This window comes from Phyllostomus discolor, chromosome 9, assembly GCF_004126475.2.
Source record: "Phyllostomus discolor isolate MPI-MPIP mPhyDis1 chromosome 9, mPhyDis1.pri.v3, whole genome shotgun sequence".
NCBI classification, from domain to species: domain Eukaryota; kingdom Metazoa; phylum Chordata; class Mammalia; order Chiroptera; family Phyllostomidae; genus Phyllostomus; species Phyllostomus discolor.
The window spans coordinates 4,727,301-4,740,281 of record NC_040911.2 but is presented as its reverse complement, the minus strand read 5'-3'; the positions used below and the strand labels follow the sequence as shown (position 1 = coordinate 4,740,281).

Sequence of the window (12,981 nt, the reverse complement as noted above, 5' to 3'; positions counted from 1 at the left end):
TTCCACCGAAGAGTGGTTGGCTCAACACACGGGGTTTCTGCTGTAGTGTAGTGTGTGTGCCTCTAGTCAGTACACATGATATATATTATTTTGTATATGCTACGTATGCATATATTCTGTATATGTGTATATATACTATATAGGTGTGTGTATATATATATTTTTCTGTACACTATGCTGGTTGGATATCTTAAAAATCCTTTCTGGCCGGGAGAGACTAGCCAGTCCTAGCCTGCCCACCCTGCCCGGTGTGGCCGATCCCGCGGACTCCCCAGTGGAGTCCCTGGCCTGGTGCTCCCCTCGCTCCCCTGCCCCGCCTCCTGGCCACCCCGGGGTCTTTCCCGTGCGGCTCTTTGTGTACCTGCCTCCTGCCCCCGGGACCTGCAGGTGCTATAGACTTTGTTTCCTCGAGTTTCTCCTCCATCTCCTCTGTGGCTGCTGACTGCCCGACCAGCTCACATAGGGACACAAAACGTCCCCGTGTTTTTATCCATGTATCTGTCCTCCCTTTGCTGAGATCCGAGAAGCAGAGTTGAGGCTGGAGAGAGGAGCCGCAGGTGTCACATGCCTCATGTTCAACTGCACTAAGATCTGGGGCCTGTAGGTCTCGCACCTAGATGACCGCGTGGTACTGGTCGCAGGTCTGCGTGACCGAGTTGCCTCCTACACACAGGCGAGAGCCCTTCCTAGAGTAACCCACTCGTGAATGGCGAGCTAGAAAGAACCAGGAGTAAGCAACCAGCTTGACTATGAGGAGAGAAACTCAACTCTGGGTAAACGTGGGGGGTTGTTTTCTGCAACAAAAACCAAGGAAGAACCATGATATACTTCAGACTGAGCTACAACAGGATTTTGTAACGACTTGGGTCTTTGGGACCAAGGTGTGGGACGAGCTGTTCTTGAAGGTGGCATCTTGTGTAGCTGCCGGGGCTGAGGGTAGTGGGGGTGCTGCTGAAGGAAGCATGGGTTTGAGTAGAGGCTTCCCGAGTTTGCTGGTGTTCGTGCTGACTTCCCTGGGGAGGGAGAAGCGGCAGGAAGCAGCGCCCACGCTGCGGAACAGGAGCCCGTGGGCCAGGAGCCCCGTGAGCCAGGGCGGGAAGTACAGATACCTCACCCTTCCCTGACTGCCGAAGACCATCATGCAAGGGGATTTGACTTTATTCGATTTCTTACTAAGTTACTTACTTGTTTTTAGTTTTGTACAAGTTTAAACAATAAAGCCTTGTATCCTTATCCTTAATTTAAATACAAATACACTACTTTATGTTCAAATAATTTAAGTTTGTATCACTGCTGTGTGGGATGGGGAAAACAATTAAGGAATTAGGAGAGGTGGTGATCTGATCTAATTTTTAAAAAATACATAGCATTTGCGAACCACTCCAGAAAGCTGGCATGCTAAAGAAACTAGTGTAGGAGCGGAAAACAGAGTAAAAGAACCTTGTCACTCGTTCAGTTAAGAGTTGTTGATTTTGACTCAGGGGCAGGGGCCGGCACATGGGAGTTCTGTCCTCACAGAGCTTTTGTTTCAGAGGATGGAGGCAGCGAGTAAACACTGAAAAATAAACAAAGGGACAGATGAGGATAAGCGATCTCTAAGGAGTTTTGAAAAGTCTGCTGCCCTAGGGGACGCAGGAAGGGCATCCCGGACTCAGGGAGCGGACCTGGCATATCGGAGAGACAATTTGCAGAGCCTGGCGGGACATCAGCCAAGCGAGGCAGGGCGTGCTGTCCGGATTTTATCTCTGAAAGTCAGGGCACACTTTCAAGCAGACATTTGCCCTTATCTGATTTCTAGCTTTGAAGGCTCACTCCGGCTGCTGGGTCTGAAGTGGACGGGGGCTGGAGGAGACGCTGAGAAAGGAATCTGGGAGCCTACCGAAGATGCTGCTGTGATACTATTTTATCTGGAATAAGATGCTAATCAGGAAATTTTGAATGAATGAGCGCAAGGTCTTCGGCTCCTGCTAGTGCAGACAGAGATTAGTTCTTGGTCACGCAGCAAATGTGGAGAAACCATCCAAGCGCCCGATGGGATGGGCCGGGGCTCTGGCTGCCGAATTGTTTGTCTCCACTTCTTTGTGGCAGGGTTCGTGCAGCCTAGTTTCTTATGCCCGTGTGGCCTCCATTTCACTGCAACATTTACAGTAGTGAGTATGGCATAGTAGGAATAGAGAAATTATTGTTTTGTTACTAGTGGGCTAGTTTCACTGATTCACTGAGCAAGGAGTGTGAGCAGCGTTTTTGTATGCAGTATCTCATATCAGTGTGTGCAGACCACTCTGTGAATCGGGCCATGTAAAGGTCCCCATGTTACCTACAAGGAAGCTGAGGCTTGAGATTTGCGTTTCTTTACTGTTGCTTCTCTCTCGTCCACCTGGTTTCTGGGCGTGCTCATCCTAGGACACCCCAGGAGAGAGAAAACTCTTCTGTTACTTCTAGAAAGAACCTTTTCATCATTTATCTTCATTCCTGTTCTCACATCAAGAGAAAAATTAGGAGAAAAAAACGCACGTGTCTGATCCTGTTATGTCTTCAAAGAAATATTTTTTTTTCTTTTCCATTTGTCCTCCATCACAAAGCCTGGCCTAGAGGCAGACAAATTATCTGATTAAAATGATCCAATTCCGGAATTCCTTTGTCAGAAACAAAGAATGTCCGTCATAGGTTATCCATATCATACAGATGCCGCTCTTTCTTCCCCGTGTCGAAGAAGCTCGTACTTATTGAAACCCCTTCAAAGTCGGCGACTGGCGTTTGCTCCTTCCAGAGCGCTAGTGATAGGAATCCGAGCACATTGTATATTTACTTCATATAGGACGATGTAGCAGGTACAGACTGGGAGGGGGGATTAATATTCTTTATTTTACGTAACTAATATCATCTTACTTTCCAAGTTTGAGAAAAAGTTCACTTAGTTATGAGGCTTGTCAGGTAGAATACAGGATGCACAGTTAGAACAGAATTTCAGTCAACCATGAGTACATTGTCTTAGTGTGAATTCCACGCAATATTTGTATTTTTATTGGCTAAATCTGGCAGCCCTGATTGTAACCTTAGTTATACAAGTATTCTTAGTTCAAAGGGCAGATAACGGAAAGGCATTAAATTGCCTTGGATTAGTTGACACACTCCTGAAAGCGAAGCGATGAGCCCCGCTCTGTCCCCAGTAGGTGGGAGGAGTCCTGTCACGTGTCCTACGGCCCCTGCTAACACAGACTCACCTGAGCTCTTGTCACCGTGGAAGACCCCCACCCCGACACCACTTTCCTTGGCACCTGACCTCTGTGCCCCCTCCATGAGCCTCTGCTCTGGGGTCAGCGGGGACCCTCACCACGGTGGCGGACCCTCCCGTGTCCTGGCTGGGTGTCCTGAGGGGTTTGGGATCCCTTTCATGTCACAAGCTTGCTGAGGGAAAGGGACTCATGGTGGATGAGTTATTGGGACTCTTTTAAATTGCTTCGGCCCCCTCGCTTGCTGATGGGTCCTCTCGAGGGGTCCTGATTTCTAGAAATACAGATGCAAACAGGATACACGCCCGTCTGCTTTTGGCTTCCTACTCACCCTTTCTGGGTGTTTGTATCACGCCCCGGGAGTTCACGCCCAGTGGGGGGCTGGGGAGACGCGGCCTAGTGGGGAGCCGTGGCCTGATGTTTCTCTCCGCTCTCCAGGTCTCCCTTCCTAAGTGGAAGGCCGCTTCCTGTCAGCAGGGGGCGCCTGTGAGTTCAGCCTCCCTATCCCCCCCCACCATGGCTTAGCTCAGGAGTGCAAAATGTGCCCGTTAACATTAGGAATATTTTTTTGTTCTCCATATATCCAGCTGAAGACTCAGTAAAGATTTTGGAAAGCAGGCTTTCAGATTCAGTGACCGCTTTCTCCCAGGTACTGGCACCCTCCCTTGGACAGGGGTGCCAACCATGGCAGAGGAGAATCTTGAATGCAGTAGGATTTCAGGGACTGAAAATATCCTGCAAAATAGTTTTGAAATCTCCCATGATACAACTCTTATTGGGTGTGTGGAGAGGGGCGGGTGTTCTCCCCCCGCCCCACTCTTTCTGTTTTTAAAACCATGTGATTGGATGTGCATTCCTAATAAAACCAACATGGCCCCCTAGATATTGGGGAAAAGGAAATCATTTGAAATGCTGAACAACGCGGATGCTGAAATTGAGGTGCAAGGCGAACTCTGGGCTGCTTTATACTAAGATGAATATGAAACATTCATTTTATTTAAACTCAGCAAGTAAGGGGTTAGATCTTTAAAATAAAATTTTTACATACAAGTAACTTGAATTTGCCTCTCGATGTGGTTTATATAAAGCTTAATACATTCCAAGGGCCTATTCCTTAGAAACTGTGTCAAAACTCTGAAAGCAGAGGGGAAAAGGGCTGCCTGTCCCTTCTTTGGTGACAAAATCTTTGGTCGTAGTATAGCTAAAATAGTTCCAGAGGTTTCCCAGGGCAGTGTTGGACGGGCATTGTATTCAGGGGTAGGGCAAGTTTTATCAAAAACAAAAGCTAACGCAGTCTCATAATTCTTGTCAATAGCAAAACTAAAATAATCTTCTCTTAAACACTACAACCCATATATTAATTACCTGCAAGTAAAAAACTTGAAATAAATCAAAAGGTACGACACAATGGAATGCTTTGTTAAACAACAAGGTGTTTGTTCCAGATAGTTTTCTAAAAAATGTTTATCTTGGGTAAAATTTCAATATATAAGTACCCAAATAAACCCTGCACTAGATAGATGTTTTACTGTTGAATTTCAGTGGGGCATATTTGTATTGGTTTTGGCATATTAAGGAAAAGTTGAATAAGTCATTACCGAAGAAATAATGTAATTTAATAGCAATTTTATGCCTGAGTATTTTAATCTATGTTAGCAAAACAGGACAATAGTATAACGTATTCAACCATTTTAGAGAAAAGAAAGAAACGCTGGTTATGTAGAAGATACTACTGGAATCTGACTTCCCCTGGCAACCTGGGAAAGCAAAAATACCGCTCCTACCCAGAGTGAGTAGCTTACGAGGCAGAAAGCAAAACCAAGCGCCGAGGGCAGACCTGTGCGCCTGCGCACCTGTGTAGATAGAGGCACTGTATCGATCACAACTACCTGCTAATACTGTGTAACGTGTCCATTAGGAGATAGTAAAAAATAAAATACTTTGAAATTAGAAGTACGAGACAAAGATTAAATCAGGAAGGACGGATCCCAGAATTGGCAAGTGTTTTGACGAGAGAAATGCATCGCTTCCTGTGCTGTTGGGTACTGCCTCTGACTTTTCTAAGTGAGCCCTCGTGAACGTGGCTTCGTGCCGGCCTGACCTGGAATCGCACTCCTGAAGGAGGGGAGGGAGGAGGGTGCTTCTCACTGGCGGCACACCGAGCCGTGAGTCTGCTGGAAAATCGCCTTCCTTTGGAAACACCGGCTCTTCCAGCAAACGTGCAGCAGCTGTCCCTGTCTTGCTTTCCATGCGAATGACTTTGTTTTCGCCTGTTCTATTTTATGAGTAATGATCTTCGAGTTCTATGGAACAAGCATTAAACAATCTGAGCTGCTGCTTGCGGGTTCCTAACATCCTGGATGCAGCTCTCCACGGGCACGTTTTTGTGATTTTCGTATCATTGAGTTCATCCATGCGTCAACTGTAAAAGAGAGTTAGCACCCTCTGAACCACTTTTTTCTTAAGCAGGTAGTTTTTTTAAATATATGCACATAGGTGAATTTTTCCTATATAAAGAATATATATGAGCAAGAAAGTTTCTAGATAGTCCTAAGACTCTTGGTCTCATAATAAATGTCAGTTCCTGAGCACTTGTGGTTTTTATCCTCCGAAGAGTGGGTCAGCAATCAGGGACTCTTGGGAGACACACACAGTGGTTGTTTCTTCCGTCCGGGTCCCTGGAGGAGTCAGACGGCCCTCTCAAACGGAGTCATTGGGGAAACGTTGCCGTGGACAAGGCAGTGAGTGGGTGGGTTTTGGGAACCCAACGATAAGAGCCAGCGTCTGCTGGCCGTGGGCCTCAAGGACAAGCAGAGGGACTGTGACTGGCACCGGAGCTGGCGGTGATGACAGAGCTGCCCGTGGCATTGACCTTGAGCACAGGAGGAGGAGCAGGGTCTGCAGAGGCCGCAGCTCCTTGGAGTCCTCCTGGGTCAGAACCCCAGTGGGACCATCTGGAAGCACAGGGCTGGCTCTGCGGTCCCTACAGAGTATCCTGAGAGACGCAGAGCAGGACGGCGGAACCTAGGACACAATGTCCATGCTCACGAGCGCAGCACACCACAGGGGGATGAGACGACCTGGGTTTGCGGCTGAGGCCGCCTGCGAGTTCTGTGAACACGCCCGTCCCTGGACCCATGTGCTCAGCCGGCTCCCCAAGTACATTCCTTGTCTCCTGGGGACAGTGTATATCTGTTTAGAGATGGGTTTGGCTGAGTGACGGCTGTGTTATTGTCTCTTCCCTTTGGGGGGACCCTAGCCTGGTAGGCCTTTACAAGGGGTGGAATGTCACAGAGGGGATGTGTCAAAGATGCCAGGGGCTTCCCTGCCCATGAATGTCCTCTAGATCTGAAAGCGTATGCCTCAGCTTCCTGACCACTGTGGTCCAGAAAGCGTTCCAGTTAGAAGTTAAAAATGTGAGAATGAAACTCAGCAAAGGGTTCCTGCACTGACCCAGAGAGGACGGGGAAACATAGTTGGATGTGCAGCCCAGCAACAGGCAGTGCGCGTGCTGGACAGGGGTCGCTGAGTCGGGGGCATGTGCCCCCAGGCATTGCCCTGGGTGGGTGGGGGTGTTGGGCCAGTTGGCAGTAAATACAGAGGGAGTTGGGAGGGTTCTGGGAGTATAACGAACAGTACAATCTTTTTCTCCACTTATATTTTGCTGCAGATATAGTTTATATAATATGATCGCTATCATAAATTTTTAGAAATTTTACTGTGAGCTCTTTGGAGAGAAAACAGTCCATGAATGCAAGTTTGTATGTGTAAGTAAAACACTCTTTTCTGGGTAATTGATGCATTCAGCATATTTTTACCATAAAGGGAATACTCTCTGTCACTTACGGTTACAGTTAGAAGCGAATTATAACTTAGTTCCACAAGGAGAAAAAAGTGCTTAACATTGTTAAGTAGGGCTCTGAAAATAATTTAAGGAAATCTTTCTAATTCATAAACTATTTTGAATGAAGGATGGCACTAACATGATTAAACACTTCTTTCGCATCTGTTCAGTCTCTTGTGAGTATGGGGTAGTGACCTGATTTTAATTTAATTATCAAAACCACTAATAAATTTAGACATAAATCAAGAGGGAGCAGGTCAGTTCCAAGAGTTGTTAATAAATTGGCACACTCAAAACTATTTAATTCTTCAGCATCTAAACTAATGAGATGTTACAGGCTATTTGTTGGCATATTAATATAGCTGAATACATTGCTATTCATCAAATATAGAACAGTTGAAATGGTAAAATACATATATTTTATAGTAGTGATAACTTACCTCAAAGTAATTTTAACTAACTTAAAAATAAATGATGAAGTTCAACTTTTAAGTAACGGCTTGTGAACTATACTATCATTTTAGACATGCTTATTGATGTGCAACTTATAAGATCAAAGGTAGTAAATACTACACCTGGGAAACTTTTTTCTCCAAATTTTATCTAACTTAAGATGTTGAAATTCATGTCAAAGTTATGTATATTAATAGAATGCCTTAGCAACAAGAAGCTAACACATTTTTTCTTTTTTTAAAAAGATTTTATTTATTTTCATTTTTAGAGAGGGAAGGGAGGGAGAAAGAGAGAGAGAGAGAGAAACATCAATGTGTAGTTGCTGGGGGTCATGGCCCGCAACCCAGGCATGTACCTTGACTGGGAATCGAACCTGCAACACTTTGGTTCGCAGCCCGCGCTCAATCCACTGAGCTACGCCAGTCAGGGCTAACATATTTTTTCATGTGTTAGTTATATGTCCTTGTTAATCACTTTATGGAAATGAAGTAGCTCATCTAAAATATTCCTGTATCCTCTTCTACAATTAATATAATTCTCTTGAGTTTATGTCATTAAACCAAGACTAGTGATATATCTGATCTGTTTGAGCTCATTGAAATATATTTATCAATTTCACTTGCAAATGTGGAACCTGAGTACACACAACAGGGTAAATGGATATGATCTTTCACTTCCAAACCTTTTTAAGTCTGGGATGTGAATTATCGGTGCCTGTAAACAAATAGCATCAAGCCAAGGAAAGATCTCAATAAAGGACCTTGTAGGTAAACACATTTTTTTTTTCTATGCCTCCCTTCACCAGGGCAGTTTAGTTCGGACTGGAGAGTACCTTTGTGTTGTGTTGTGCTGTTGGGAAGTATGTAGTTACGACAAGAAGTGTCTTACACGTGAAACACAGGCGGGGAAGGAGATAGGATATTGATGAAACCAAGGTCACGGCCCAGTGTAAAGATTTTGAGTTGGCACAGGATTGTAGACTGAGGGACAACAATAACCCAGGTATGTGCTTTTGGGTGAGGGTGGGTTTTCCATTTTCAGGCTGTTGCGTTGCGTGGAGGCTGTCCCACCACAGGGAGCTGTGGGTGGGGAAGACCGGCAGGACCCTCTGCAGAACTGACACACGGGCCAGCGACAGCTGGACGGCCAGTCAAGGTCAGCCAGAGAAGTAAAACTTCTCTACTTCCACAATGCGGAGGGGAGGGAAGAGATATACAGCCTTGTCCCTGGCATCCCCTCCTCACGTTCAGTGCCCCAGGGCGAGGCTCTGCTGAGCAGCTGCGGGAGGACCACGCCCACACTGGAGCCCACCTTCACCACGGGCCTTTGAAGAAAAGGAGGAGGCCACGCCCCCACCGTTCCCCTCCCTTGAGCCCCCTGCTTCAGAGCAGAGGTGAGGATCGCAAACTGTGCCGCACGCAGCTCTTCCCAGCTGAAAGTCGTCCACAATCGGGCGGTCCACCCAGGTGTTACAAATACCTGGGTGGACCGGCCAGTGGGGCATGGCATTTCCAATCTAGCACATTTGGGGGAAGACACGGAGGAGAAATTAAATTGATTCATGTCTATATGGAGTTTAGAACACTCAGCACCCTCATTGCATGGGATGGAAGGAATGGTTTCGTTCTCGGGCTTCAGCTGCCGCTGAAGCGGACTCCCCATGGCTCAAAATGAGATGCGCAGTAAAAATGAAAATGATAAAACAGACTGATACTTCATAGATGAATGAAAAGAATCCATTTGAAAGGTTTTGGTTTGCGTAGCATGTGTGTATCTCCGCTCTCTGGGATCTTTCTGTTTTAAATATTCTACACGATAAGGAACATTGTGAAAAAGAATGAAATTAAAGAATTGTGTAAGGAATATGAAGAGTTTAAAAGAACCGCCGAACAGTTTTCAGGACTTCCAGCCAAGATGGAGGCACAGGTAGACACACTGTGCCTCCTTGCACAACCAAAAGAAGGACAACAACAATTTAAAATTGAAAAACAACAAGAACTGCCAGAAAATCAAACTGTATGGAAGTCCGACAACCGAGGAGTTAAAGAAGAAACACTCACCCAGACTGGCAGGAGGGGCGGAGACGGGCAGCCGGGCGGACAGGACTCTCGACAAGGTGGCGGCTGGTGGACCGGGGGTCCCACATCTGCCTGCAGAGAAACCAGGAGGAACAAGTGGGGAGTGAGACAGACGGCACAACCCAGGGTTCCATCAAACCTCTGACTGAGAACACCCGTGGGGGTTGAGGTGACAGTGGGAGAAAGTCCCAGCCTCATGGGAAAGCTCATTGGAAAGACCCATAGGGTCCTACCTAGAACATACACAAACCCGCCTACCTGGGAATCAGCACCAGAAGGGCCCAATTTGCTTGTGGGTAGTGGGAGAAGTGACTGAAAGCCAGCAGAGAGTGAGCAAGCTGCATTGTTCCCTCTTGGACCCCTCCCCCACAGACAGCAGAACAACGCAGCCACGTGGGTTGCCCCGCCCTGGTAAACACCTAAGGCTCTGCCCCTTACTTTGTAACAGGTGTGCTGAGACAAAAAAAAAATATGGCCCAAATGAAAAAACAGATCAAAGCTCCAGAAAAAAATACAACTAAGTGATGAAGAGATAGCCAGCCTATCAGATGCACAGTTTAAAACACTGGTAATCAGGATGCTCACAGAAATAGTTGAGTATGGATGCAAAATAGAGGAAAAAGTGAAAGCTATGCAAAGTGAAATAAAGGAAAATGTACAGGGAACCAACTGTGATGGGAAGGAAACTGGGACTCAAATCAGCAGTTTCAACCAGCAGGAAGAAATACAAATTCAACCAGAAGAGAATAAAGAAACAAGAATTCAAAAAAATGGAGAGGCTTAGGAACCTCTGGGACAACTTTAAACATTTCCATATCTGAATCATGAGGGAGGGGGTGCCAGAAGAAGAAGAGGAAGAGCAAGAAATTAAAAACTTATTTGGAAGAATACTGAAGGAGAACTTCCCCAATCTGGCAAAGGAAATAGACTCCTAGGAACTCCAGGAAGCTCAGAGAGCCCCAAAGAAATTGGACCCAAGGAAGTACACACCAAGGTACATCATAATTACATTACCCAAGATCAAAGATAAGGGGAGAATCTTAAAAGCAGCAAGAGAAAAGAAGTTAGTTACCTACAAAGGAGTTCCCATAAGACTATCAGCTGATTTCTCAAAAGAAACCTTACAGGCAAGAAGGGGCTGGAAAGAAGTATTCAAAGTCATGAAAGGCAAGGACCTACATCCAAGATTACTCTATCCAGCAAAACAATCATTTAGAATGGAAGGGCAGATAAAGTGCTTCCCAGATAAGGTCAAGTTCAAGGAGTTCATCATCACCAAGCCCTTATTATATGAAATGTTAAAGATATTTATCAAAAATACGAACAGTAAAATGACAACAAATTCACAACTATCGACAACTGAACCTAAAACAACAAACACAAAAATGAACTAAGCAAACAACTAGAACAGGAACATAACCACAGAAATAGAGATCACATGGAAGGTTATCAGTGGGGAAGGGGCAGGGGAAGAATGGGGGGAAGGTACAGGGAATAAGAATCATAAATGGTAGGTACAAAATAGACACTGGGAGGTTAAGAATATTGTGGGAAATGGGGAAGCCAAAGAACTTATATGTATGACCCATGGACATGAACTAAGGGGCATGGATGATGGTGGGAGGCGGGTACAGAGAGAAAGGGAATAAAGGGGAGAAAAAATGGAACAACTGTAATAGCATAATCAATGAAATATATTTAAAAAAATAAAGGACAAAAGCTGAATATCCATTGCCTAGTTACTGTGCTTTAAGGATGCAGTACCGCCCAGTGGTCCCAAGGCCCCTCTGTCTTAGGAGGCTCATTCTGTTTCCAAAGCGGAGTCTCAGAAGAACACTGTCTTGAAAGGGTCTCAGGCAGCTTGGGTGCCGCGGGCCTCCATCCTCCTATAGAAGTTTAATGGACTGCGGAGTGGTCACTCTCCAGGTTCCTCCTTGTGATCTTTGCCGGCTCCTCTTGTCTTCTGAACCTTTGTAACATGCGAGTCCTTGTGGCTCCTTTGTCCTGAGTAACATGTGGCTCCTTTGTCCTGCGGTGGCATCCAAACCGTAAGAAACTCTCCCCACCGACTAGGATAACAAATTGTGCAGGGGAGGGTTGCTTAATGGGTAATCCTCAGCAGGATTGTGGGTTTAAATCGTACTTGACTGTACACAACTCAGAAAAGGAAGACCTTAGGTGGACCAGGATCTGAATGTTTCTTTTGGACTTGTTGCACAGCCTCCATTTAGGAAGTTAATTGCTTCCTTTTAATGATTAAAATGATTTTTCTGTCCAATAATGTGCCTGCCAAATTGAGTTCATTCGATTATTTAAATCTTTTTAATTTTTCAAATAAACAAGCATGTTCAACTTCTTCAGAATTAATCCTAAAGTTTTCTTTTTTTATTTTTTTAAGATTTTATTTATTTATTTAGAGAGGCAAGGGAGGGAGAAAGAGAGAGAGAGAGAAACATCAATGTGCAGTTGCTGGGGACCATGGCCTGCAACCCAGGCATGTGCCCTGACTGGGTGTCAAACCTGCCACACTTTGGCTCAAGTTTTCTTTATCTACGACAGCAGAAACCAAGAGACTGAAGGCTTTCTGATCTTTGCTGACATCCATCTGTGACCTTAATACATATTGAATCACCTTTTGCTTAATTTATAAACCCAGAAGCCTGAGTCTAACCACTGAAGATAAATTAAAGGTCAAAGCAAGAGTAGCTCAAATTTTACTTTTAAAAATTAAAACATTTTTTTATTTTTGACACTATTTCCCAAGTCCCCGTTTCCCCACTTGCCCCTACCCACCTCCCCCCAGCCCCCCTTCCTTCTGGCCGTCAGCACACTGTTGTTAGTGTCCGTGGGTTACGCATAGATGCTCTCTGGCTAACCCCTCCCCCTGGTTTCATTCAGCACCCCCACTCCGCCCCTCTGATATCTGTCAGCCTGTTCCATGTGTCCATGCCTCCACTTCTATTTTGTTCATCAATTTATTTTGTTCATTAGATCCCACATATGAGTGAGATCATATGGCATTTGTCTTCTACCAACTGGCTTATTTCACTTAGCATACTGCTCTCCAGGTCCGTCCATGCTGTCATGAAGGGTGAGAATTCCTTTTTTCTTAGGGCCTGAAGTGTTGTTCTTCTTATAAAACACTTTGATGAACTGATTCTATGTAATATGTGTATTTTTAATCAGTCTCTATAATGTAAGCAACTGAAATATTTATTTTTTAGAAGGAATCCAAATAAGTGTGTCAGCTTCATAAGTATGCATAGAGATTCTCCGATGATTTATTTTCAGTGATGGGAGCAAAACCTAAATTTAGAAGCTATCTTTTTTTTTTTACAGTACAGACCTAAAATACTTCTAGACATTTTCTGGT

General features: G+C 45.1%; 1 protein-coding gene across 1 annotated transcript in view; it reads left to right on the top strand.

The window, feature by feature from the left end:
• DOK6 (docking protein 6) overlaps window positions 1–12,981 on the top strand; it is a 248,658-nt gene that overhangs the window by 25,190 nt on the left and 210,487 nt on the right. The gene's annotated exons all lie outside the window — the stretch shown is intronic.